The sequence below is a fragment of the Carassius auratus genome, unplaced genomic scaffold, assembly GCF_003368295.1.
Source record: "Carassius auratus strain Wakin unplaced genomic scaffold, ASM336829v1 scaf_tig00008137, whole genome shotgun sequence".
Taxonomy (NCBI): domain Eukaryota; kingdom Metazoa; phylum Chordata; class Actinopteri; order Cypriniformes; family Cyprinidae; genus Carassius; species Carassius auratus.
In genome coordinates, this window is record NW_020523909.1 from 468,093 (window position 1) to 480,282 (window position 12,190).

General features: G+C 38.3%; 1 long non-coding RNA gene across 1 annotated transcript; it reads left to right on the forward strand.

Annotated features, from left to right (window-relative positions):
• On the forward strand, window positions 1-2,823 carry LOC113071798 (uncharacterized). The gene is made up of 4 exons (XR_003280240.1): window positions 1-804; window positions 1,457-1,677; window positions 1,818-1,986; window positions 2,708-2,823. It is a non-coding gene; the product is annotated as an uncharacterized LOC113071798 (long non-coding RNA).
• The last annotated feature ends 9,367 nt before the right edge of the window (window positions 2,824-12,190 follow it).

Below are 12,190 nucleotides of genomic sequence, written 5' to 3' on the forward strand. Positions count from 1 at the left end.
TGTCCGCTCTTTCCGCCACCCACCATTCATACTAGTGATGGGAAGTTCGGCTCTTTTGGCTCAGCTTCCAAAGAAGATCCGGCTCTTTCGACTCCTGAATGGGTCTTAATTTAGGATTTTTTGCAGAGCTTTGTTTTACCATAATTTTGCAAATATTAATGGTTTGTGTGTTGAAAACCCTTTCATGTGCAGTATTTTTTATGAGAATCATTATAATTGCTTAAATTTTGTGCATTTATTTTGTTACAAAACCAGTCTTTTGTTTAATATTTTAAACAAAAATTTTATTGCACAAATTAACAACAAAACCGCAAATAAATCCACAGAACTAGAACCAAACTCAAGCAAACAGTTTTAATGTCCTCAGTGAAGATTGGCATTCAAAAAAAATCAGATGCCTCAGCTTTGATGGACTGATCATATTTATTTTTTCTGTGATTATCTGCCCTGTTTTTTTAGATTCTCTCTGAAGGAACAGATGTTGCCACAATACACACAGTCTCCCCTCCATTAACGTTGTTACGACTCGTTAACTTGCAGTGGAATGCCGCTTCACTACACCCCCCTCTCTGTTTTTACATAATGTTATGATCCCAAATACTCACATCTGATTGGCCTCGATGCGATTGCTGACCAATCAAAACAAAGTTCTGCCTTGAGGTAAGCAGCCAAAGGAAAAACATTTTTGGAGCCGGCTCTCAATCGAAGCGAACCGGCTCTTCTGATTCACTACAAAGCATCGGCTCTCAGAGCCGCATCTTTTGCGCATGACCCATCACTAATTCATACTGTACATCCTCAAAGGTAGGTAATGAATACACGTAGTGATATCAACATATGCTTACGGAACCGGAATAATAAAGTTAGTTAGCGCTGTCTAAGCCATCATTCGTTAATTATTTATCACCATGAATTTATAGGGATGTGTCCAAGGACATAGGGGTTTATCCAGCATTAACGTATATTAGCCTACCCATTTAACGTTAGCTGCAGTTGGCGGCAATGTGCTAATCGAGTTCAGAATGATAAGTTGAAAACTTTATTGATTCCAAATTCATGTCACTGCAGCAGAACAGTCAACTGCATCAATATTTTTTCCGTGGCCGGATAATTTCATACGTCTTTTATTAATGGCCCGCGGTAAATCGCACTCCCACCACTCACTCATACTACAAATCCCAAAATGCACTGCAATAGCTTACACACAGGTCATTAAAACGGCTCAAGGGCAGAAATGTATAGTCATTTAAACGCAAAATAAACTACATCGATATTAATGATATCTCGTGCTGTATCGCGTTTGAAAATATGAAACAAACATGAAGTGTTGATATCTGACACTAGCCTACTGATAATGCTGAAATAGTCCAAATTACAAATATTTGTAATGTAACACTTAAATAAGGCTGTTCCTATGTCTCTTTGGTTATTAAATGTTGATTGTTTTATATTCTAGTTTTAAGATGCCACGAGGGTCAACAATAACAACCTGTGTGGGCTGCAAAGCAGCTATTGGTGTGGCCACCAAGACCTGCAAATATTGCCAGTCTGTACAGCCAAGAAAGCAAAGACTGGCAAAAAAAACTTAAGAATTTTGAGGACAGAAAGGAGAAGTGGTTAAAAAACCAAACCAAAAACCAAACCACCTCTCATGTTATTGATGAGGCATCTGTCTTGGTATGTGTTTAACGTCTGTAGCCCACAATGTTTAAGACATTTATAATTGCCTATATTTCTGTGTATATATATATATATATATATATATATATATATATATATATATATATATATATATAATATTATATCTTTATTTTCAGGTCGAAAAGTTAAACACATTGGGGTACAAGGCCATAGTCTTCATTGGAAAGAAAACAAAGAAACAGAAAACCTGGTCCGCACAAGTCCTCCAGCCAAAATGGCAGCTGTCAGACCATTCTGCAAAATGCCTGGACAGGATGAAGGCTCTTTATGAACTGTTAATTGATGGTAAGTGTGTGCGATTATTTAAAATCTTACTCCATAGTCAACATAAAAATAAATGTGACAGCAATTACAGTTGTGGATTTTCTTGGTACCGCTGTCACAGGGCAAACCACAGTGGGCCAAAAATAGCTATTCATTTGTTGCTTCATCAAATTTGGTCTTTGCTTTATCCAATAGGTGTTTCTTTTAGTTTCTTTTGTTTAATAAAAAATGTTTCTACTTTCAGAGTCTTACATATTAATATATAAATATATATATCATCTTTGACTTTGGGAAACTCTGGTCAGCCTTTTTTTTATTTTCTGATGGTTTATGGACCAAACAACTTATTGATTCATTGAAAAGATTATGAAAATAACAGTTGTTTGCAGACCTAGTTTCTTTTACTAGTCAGTGAGGCACATAGCTCACTGATTTGTCTGCTATACATAGCAAAATAGTCAACAGCAAGAGGCATTGCTCAATTCAACTTCAAAAAACTATAAACACATATCTCCACTTCACATGAGATAATGAGATCCTACAATTTGCACCAGAGTACAAAATCAGCCTCACCTCAGTTCTACAGAGAGCATAGAGTCCATAGGGCAGCATTTATAGACAGAAGAATACAAAAGACAAATGTACTGGACATTTCCTTATGGAGCACAGTCCATGCTAGAAAAAAGGGGACCTTTGTTCTTATTACAGGAGGTGAATAATTTCCTCTTTTTGTACCATTTAGGTTGTACTAACCAGCAGCCCGCCACCGGTCCTCCTCCCATCCAGTCCACCACCAGTCCTCCTCCTCCTCCCATCCAGTCCACCACCAGTCCTCCTCCTCCTCCCATCCAGTCCATCACCAGTCACCAGTCCTCCTCCCATCCAGTCCATCACCAGTCCTCCTCCCATCCAGTCCATCACCAGTCCTCCTCCCATCCAGTCCATCACCAGTCCTCCTCCAATCCAGTCCACCATCCAGCTCACCACCAGTCCTCCCATCCTACCCCTCACAGAACCACCTCAGCAGAAACGAAGTAAGTTATGTTGATATTTTCAAATAGCATATAAATCATTATTCAATTGCTAGTCATCTTTTTTTTCATATGTTGTTTAATCACGGTATACATGATAACCATGTTAAACATTTAATCTGTCTCTCCTTCTTAAACTGAAACAATACTCTAAACAAGGAAATGTATTTAAATTTGAAAAAAAGAAAAAAATCCAATGACCGATTAGTGTGAGGTGACTTTTGAGGTGTTATACCAGTAACTACTGTAATATGTAGGTCTGGATAACTTGCCTTTCAAATATTACTAAAGGGAAATATAACATTTTTAAAATTCTGCCAGGAAGATTGACAGATGCTGAAGCAAAAACAAACTTTTGGCAAGTGAATTACTGAAGTGGTATCAGCCACAATGTGCCACTAGAACAGCTTCAATCTATATAGGAACTGATGATGATGGAGAGCACTGTTGCACATCCAAGGTCTGCTGTAGGTGTTTGGTGACTCATTTTTAGCTGTATAGGATTCACTTCAGTCTACTGTGCATATGGACAAGCTCAGTATGTGCACACACACACATCAAAATACATGGCTGTAACAATTAACATCCTATGCTGGTTTCTGTTAAGTAAGGGATAATGTATAGCGAGGCGGTTGTTATAGCGAATACAACCACGACAGGCTGATCGGGTCTACCAAAATGGCTACCTACCAAATAAATAAATAATTTTACACAAAATATTGATTTAAAAAAGGAGTTTATTGATTTTAAAACGATTGTATTGCTTCCGTTAAAGAACACCGTGTCCATGGGAACGCTCTGTTTTTCCATGGCAACGGTGTGTAATACTTATCAGTGGTCTGTTCTCAAGAAATAACATTCTACATTAGAATTTAACCAAACCATGTAATAATAAATGATAATCAACTCAAAATATGTGTAACTTAGCAAGCTTTCATATTCTGTGGGGAGCGTGGATTCATGTCATCGTAATCAATTTCTTATTTCTCAGTTTGTTTATATGTGTTTATACACTTATAAATTAGGCCCCTGATGATCATAAAAAACCCTATTCCAGTGGAGTTCCTATGTTCAATGAATTTACAATAAAGACAAGATATTTAATGTTCAAACTGAAAAGCTTTACTGTTTGTTTACAAAGATTCTCTCATTTTGAATGTCATGGGGCATGGGTATGCCATGGACACTAACACACCCCCATGGCTTTTGAACTTAGCACTGATAACAATCTGGGTGGTCCTTTTCCTCTTTATCCCGAGGTACACAACGTCCAATATTTCAAAAATCTATTTCAAATGCGGACAGCACTCATAGCACTTGTAGTAGCGACAAACTGTATTAACTGACAATTGTTTTCCAAAGTGTTCCTGAGCCCACATTAATATCCTTTACAGTAGTGATTCCCACCATCACATAACATCCCCAGAAGGCTCAGTCATTCACAACCAAGGATGACTTGCTCGTGAATGAATTCCGGGGATGCCCCTTTTATGCCTAATCATGACACTCACGTGTTTCCAATGAACCTGTTCACCTGTGGAATGTTCCAAACATTCCCAGTCTTGATTCTGTCCCAGGTCTTTAGGAGTATGTTGCAGGGCTCAAATTCAAAATGAGTTAATATTAGCTAAAAAACAATAAAGTTTTTCAGCTTGTCTTTGTAGAGTATTCAATTTAATATAGGTTGAAAATGATTTGCAAATAGTTGTATTATGTTTTTATTTTCGTTTTACAGTTGACCAAGCTTCATTGAAACTGGGGTTTGTAAAACCCATTGAATCAGATTGACAAAATCTTCATACTTAGTAATTCATTCTGTGAGACACTGTGGTCTGTGAATTGAAGTCTGGAAGACACATCTCCAGACAATATTGAGGTTATAGGATAAAGGTAATTTGTGTAGGAGGAACTACATTCATTGTCTTTTCCTTCAATTGGTCACCTGTGTGTACATCTTGTAGTCTATAACCCTTGGCAGAGCGAAGAAGTGACCATACAGCATATGGTTAAACAATTTCCATGAATTTCAATGAGTGCCTATATCTATATCTATATCTTTCCAATTGTAATGTGATATTATATATTTGTTATTGGAATAAAAGTATTTAGACCAGTATTCATTGTAATAACAGCTACATTTCCTTAATCTCAACAGATATGTCTGCAAACAATAAAAAGAAGCAGCAGAATTCTGCAGCCTCAGACATGTCTACAAGGAAGAAACTGAGGGGGAAAAAATCACCCAAAGGTTATTAAGCTTTCCTAGATTTACATTTCACCATTTCAAATCAGATTTCAAATAAAGTGATTATTTTACCCTAGCCAGATGTACGTAAGTCATAAATATATCATGTGTTGCCTGTCAAAATAATTTTTTAATTAATTGATGAAGATGTATGAGGTCAAACTCATGTACTTTTTTTGCTCTTTTAGAATGTAACCATGGTATCCTAGAAGGGGAACCTTACTACCCAGTGAAGAGGGTGATCCGCTGCAAAATGCAGAAGGTTAGCTTTACAATAATTAAAAGTCTTAGATGTACTCAGTGGAATTGCAGCACCCCAACTGGAAACCCCTTAACCACATAACTTTGATGTTTTTTCAGGGGATCCAAATGAAGTTGGTGGAATGGGAGCCCTGTTCACTCTGGTATGTACAATTTATCATAGTTTTGATTGGAATAACCTAATTCTTAGCACTTCAAAACTTAAAGTAATATCCTTAGTTTGTATTTGTGGGTGGCTGTGGCTCAGTGTGTCGAAGTGTCCTTGGGCACTCTTCGAGAGAGTTGCACATCTAATGCTGGCTATTTCACATGCAAGCATGTCAGTCAATGAAATAATCCATGCCATGGGACCTTTAAGGCAGATAAACCTGACTGCCATAATTGAAAGACATATGTTGAACATAAGAACCAATTTATTCTGAGCAAAAGGGGAGGTCTTTCATGACCAAATTTTCAAGACTAATATTGTGCAGCAAATTGCAGAGGTCTTTTACAATGGATACCTTCAGAGCAGAGGTATATGATTTCAAATAACCGGCTACACCGTAGGTAATGCATATTCAAACCTTAACCAAAATATTACCATAGGCAGGGAATTTACTGTTATCAGGTTACTGTAAGTTTATAAACCTACTGAATGAAGGGGTGGCTTGCTGTTCCTCATTGCCCTTAACCTTGTCATGTTTGTTTTGAATTTAATTCATGGCTGATGTAAAGACCTAAATTAATAACAATCTCTTTTTATTACAGTGGGGAAACTTGGCCGCCACAGTGGGTGACGGAGGAGAACACCACAAATTAAGGAAATGTTCAATCCCATTGTTTTGTTCCATAAGCTATGTGTATGTTGTTTACAGTATATTAAAAAAATTTAAATTCAAAAGCCTGAAAGACTCCCACTTTGTTGCAACCAGAGAACACATGCTGTTTTTACAAAAGCTTGACAGATCATCTCTCTCCTTCACACATAGATGATAGATAGATAGATATTGCATACTTCAAATAATATAAATAAAATTAATTCACCTCCATGCAGAGAAAAACTTGATAATACACCAGAAATAAGTTATTACCACTGATCTTTAATATAGATCAGTGGTTATTACTAAGACCAGACACGTGGTGGCAGCACTGAATATGTCATAAGAAACGTCATCACATCAGTGGAACACTGCCTGGATATTTATTGAAATATTATGCTCGAGGAGTAATACCACAAATAACACGCCAGTCCATATTCTTGGACTAACAATGATTCCAAACTAAAAAAAGTACTTCTTTTTTGTAACTCGTCACTTTGTCAACATTAGTTTCTCCCGCTGCCACCTCAGACGAAACCATAGACTGTAAAAAAATATGGACGTAGTGTCCGTGACGTCACCCATAGACTCCTCGGTTTTGAAGCCTAAAGTGTGCAGAGCGGGCCGTCGCCATCTTGGCAGCGCGTCACCGCGTGACTCTCCCGGATAATCGAAAATGGGCAAAAAGGCGGGAGCTGATTGCTGAAGCCACGCCCACCTATCGCGACGGCATTGTCAGCAGCGGCAATCCACCTGTCACTCAAGTGGCCACGCCCTTAATTATGCAGAACTTTAAGGCTTAATATAATTTAAACGGATGAGTTATAAAAAAAATCACCCCCCTCACAGTTGTCATGAAGGGCAAAATTAGCAATGTAGACCAAAATCATTTTTTGAACCAGACTGTAAACGTTTTTTTCTGCTGTAAAGTTGGGCATTTTAACACGAGGAGTCTATGGGAATGTCTCCCTTCTGCAACCAGCCTCAAGTGGCCGGTCGATGAATTGCAGTTTTAGTCACTTCTTTATTGGCTTCACGAGAGAGAGCGTGAGGTTGCCGCTCGGAAGAAACGCATATAGTGGGCAGGGGTTTGATCTGTCAGACGGAGCGAAATCGCAAGGAAGAGTATGTGGAATCTGGGGCCACAGCTATGCTAGGCGATAGCAGCGTCCATAGCAACCAAAACGTTGCAGTTTCACGTTATTCTGGCGAAATCAGAAAAATCTTCGCAACAACGAACAAGCGAGTGATTATGTACATCCACTGAGTGAATATTCTGAAAATAAAATATATATTTCTCGCTAGAAATGTAATCAAAACTTATTTTTATGCAGAGACTAACTCAAAATATTGATTTTTTTCACTAAAAATGAGATAAATGTCCGCCATGTTTTTTTGTTCTCACGGTCGGAATCTTGAAAGTCACGTGACTTGGACGCTAAACAATAGGAAAAGAATTGGCAAAAAAAACGTAACAGTCATACAATTCAAGGGCCATTATTGTAACCCCTCTACGTTTTGCACTTTGGACCAACGTAGTCAGGGTACGTTTTTATATGAGACTGGGTTGACTTGATTAATTAAAATCTTACTAATGAAAATCTTCCACAAGTTTTGTTAGACCAAGTTAGATCTAAAAATGGCAAGGCTTTTCTTTACTCTACTACAAGGCCATCTGACCAGATGTGGACTAATGGTCCCTTGTCATCTAATGCACTTTTCAGGATCAATCAACTATTCCACTGTAAGTTACTGATGACTGACAAAATATTTCAATGTATTCACTCACAGTTTCAGCCTCCTTCTGTACACAACTAGTAACCGTTGACCAATCCACATTTGGTCCAACAATATTCTTTAACCCTCTCAGAACTCCCGCTCTCAATTCATCTTTACTGGCATGTTGTAGTTCAGAAGTAACAGCAGACTCAAAACAGAAAAGTTAAAAGAAGAAACACTTTCAGTTCCCTCAATTCTCTGAGATCTTCTGCTCGCACCACATACCTTTACTGAATCTACAGGCACATCAGTTACTGACTGGATGCCTACATCTGTTTCAAAGAAAGTTTGTAAGTCAGGATAAATGTTATTAGTCTAACTAACTTCTTCCACATCACTTTTTTATGCAACTTTGTTGTGGTTTAATTTCTTAGTCATAGAGGATAATCTAGCTCTGAGCTCTTTGTTCTGTTTCTCTAGTTCTGAGTTATAATGAGACTGTTGCGTAGCTAGCGCTAAACCAAATTCTCTGTGGCAGCAGATGATGCCTTTCACATTGTTTTTACGAATACATGATCCTAGTACCTTTTTACATTCTTCCATTGACCATACTTTTTCTGTATCAATTCCAACTTTCTTCATCAAATCCAATATGACTGACTCTGTCACTATTGAGTCCATGTGCTGTCCTAACAATGATTTGAACTCACTGTCTGTCCATAAAGGAGTGGCTAGTCCACCTTTCTTAGTTGTTGGAATCAGCTTAGCATTGCCTCTCAACATTTTGCAAAGTCTTGGTTACAATTTTAGATTTTAAATACAATTTAATAGGGGAAATTTAGTTAAGAAAATATTGGCAAGTGATGTTAATCTTCCCTCCATAAACAGAGGGTATTTTCATGTCTAAAATATATTTTTAGAGGGTAACCTAGTTAACCAAACTCTACAGCGGTCTGTTAACTCTTCTTTGGCGGCGCAGAAGATACTGGTCTTAAAGGTTCTTTTGGATAGAGTTACACTCACCAAACCTTGGTTGTACAGAAAGATTAAGTTTGGAATAAAGTCAGATCTTTGTTGAGATTGCAGTTTCAATCTAGATTCAAGTGAGAAGCTCCACCCAGGTCACGGCACCAAAAACTCAGAAGCGAAGACCAGGAGACTCTTGGGTAATCTTCAGCAGAATTCTTTATTGAGAACGCTCTGCGTGGCAGTGTAGTCATCAAAAGCCTAACTAGTCCTTAATACATTGTAGTTTATATACATTTCAAGGAGGTGGGATAAATAGAGGTGGAGACAATTTAACCTCTTAGCCTGCACCCCGACGCCCTCGTCCTGAAAGCCTGTCAACTTGCACGTGTCAGTGTTTATGAATAAATGAAATGGGACAAATTTAATCTTGACAAACTATGTATCATTATAAAGATCTAAGCCTCAAGCATCAACGACAGATCGCTGTTTTTCAATAGAAAGCTTGTAAAGACTGTATTTGCTACATTTGTGTAAGCAGTACACATAAAAAACATGAACATTAGAAACGCTGTACATACCAGATCCGTCGTAATAATGAGTCATAAACACATCCACAGCTGTAAATCCCGGTTTAGTTAGAAAGGTAAGGGTCCACTGAACAACATCTCATGAAGCACGTTTAGTCCAACGAAGCAATAAGGTTGTAATATGGATCATAATTCCTTTCAGTTATTCAGCGACAGAACTGTTTGTGTCCGTTATGGAATAACTCACGGTCTGAAACTGCATCTTGGTAGTAAAAAAACGGCATGTTTTTGCAGCGTACAGTGTCACAAACAGAATGAGACAATCCACCGGAAAAAAAATTAATGAAAGATAGGCGAAAGATAGTTTATTTGAATTTTGGTGCTACCTCGTGATGCGCTCTGATGCACCTGTCAGCAGATGGAGGCAGAACTTCTTTGTTTTATTTTTCAACCGTTTTTATATATCTGAGAGTGTGTTTTATGTTGAATGTATCTGCATGATTACCATCTGTTTGAGTGCAAATCAGCCCAAATCAGCTCGCTATTATTGTATGATCACAGCTATCAAAGTGACCACGTCTATATGAATATTACTATCTTTATAAGTGGCCATCAGCACTTATTTGCATCATAATTCATTGTAAAAGATGCATTTCTAGCAATCTCAGGATTTTCTGCAATTGGCAAACAAAAAGTTAAATCTTTTTTTATGTTTCTTATTATTCTTATTTTTATTACTCAAATTATTAGGGCTCAAGCCTGGAGGGCGAGAGCCCTATTGTTTTCCTTAGGATTATTTTTTATTAGGGCTCAAGCCTGGAGGGCGAGAGCCCTATTGTTTTCCTTAGGATTATTTTTTATTATTATTAGGGCTCAAGCCCGAAGGGGCGCAGAGCCCCATTGATTTTCTAAGGATTATTAGGGCTCAAGCCCGAAGGGGCGCAGAGCCCTATTGATTTTCTAAGGATTATTAGGGCTCAAGCCCGAAGGGGCGAAGAGCCCTATTGTTCTTCTAAGGATTATTAGGGCCCGAGCACCGATGGTAAGAGGACCCTCTTGGAATTGCCCCGTTTATTATTATTAGGGCTCAAGCCTGGAGGGCGAGAGCCCTATTGTTTTCCTTAGGATTATTTTTTATTATTATTAGGGCTCAAGCCTGGAGGGCGAGAGCCCTATTGTTTTCTTTAGGATTATTTTTTATTATTAGGGCTCAAGCCTGGAGGGCGAGAGCCCTATTGTTTTCCTTAGGATTATTTGTTATTAGGGCTCAAGCCCAAAGGGCGAGAGGCCTATTGTTTTCCTTAGGATTATTTTTTATTATTATTATTAGGGCTCAAGCCCAAAGGGCGAGAGGCCTATTGTTTTCCTTAGGATTATTTTTTATTATTATTATTATTATTTTTTTCCAACGTCTCGGGGGCTTTTGGGGCCCTTAACGTGCTTAAAAAGTCTTGAAAATTGGCACACAGATTGGAACCTGCGGCCATTAGGGCCGGGCAGAGACTGATACACGGGCGTGGCACAGGGGCTCTACAGCGCCCCCTGGAATATGGAGGGCCATATATCATTCATTCTTGCTCGTAGACGTATGAAACTCGGTACACATATAAATCTCATCAATCCAAACAACTTTTGTATTGCATATCATAGGCTCCGCCCAACAGGAAGTTGGCTATTTAGGGTTTAGTATTCAAATTTTTCGTCAAAGTTGTGGGGGCTTTTGGGGTCCTTAACATACTCAAAAACTCTTGAAAATTTGCGCACACTTTGGAATCTGTGGCCTTTAGGAGCCTGCAGAGGCTGGGACCCGGGCGTGGCACAGGGGCTCTACGGCGCCCCCTGGAACACAGTCAGAAATGTTGATGTATAGCTCACACATACTTGCACATATTCATATGAAACTCAGTACACATATAGATCTCATCGTGCCGAACAACTTTCGTATTGCATGTCATAGGCTCCACCCAACAGGAAGTCAGCTATTTAGAGTTATGTAAAAAGCGCATGCTCTGGAATTTGAAATACTTGTCATAGGTTTTTTTCTCGATTGTCGCCAAACTCGGTCAACATGATCTCAAGACACTGGGGATGAAAAATTGCCAGGGGATTTTTGATATCTCGAACGGTTTGCTCGTGGCGAGGCGTTGAAATTATGGCGAGAAATGAGAAACAGGAAGTGTCTAATACCGTCCACATACATTTCCTGATTTTAATCAAACTTCATCAGATTATTCGTTGTATGATGTCAATTGCATATATGTGACTATTAGGAGTCAAAGTTATAGCGCCACCAACTGGCAGAAGGAAGTGTGTCATTTTCAAAATGATTTGAATTCAGCATCTTATTATTACTCGATTTGCTTCAAACTTCATCAGAATAATGTTAAAACACAGCCGATATAAATCTGCAAGGGGGATATTGATATCTAAAAAATTGTTGGCGTGGCAACATGTCAAACTGGAATACTTCTCAGGTGATTTTGAGGCAAATAACATACTTAGAATTTCACAAAACTCTGAACACACATCAGTATTTCTGATAGGAACTTAAATTGTGAATGGATTTTGGATAGCTTGAATGGTTTTGCCGTGGTGATTTTTTTAAATGACCTTACAAAGGGAATCATTATTGTATTTTTAAATTGCAGCTTCCAAACACGTCAAATAATTTTT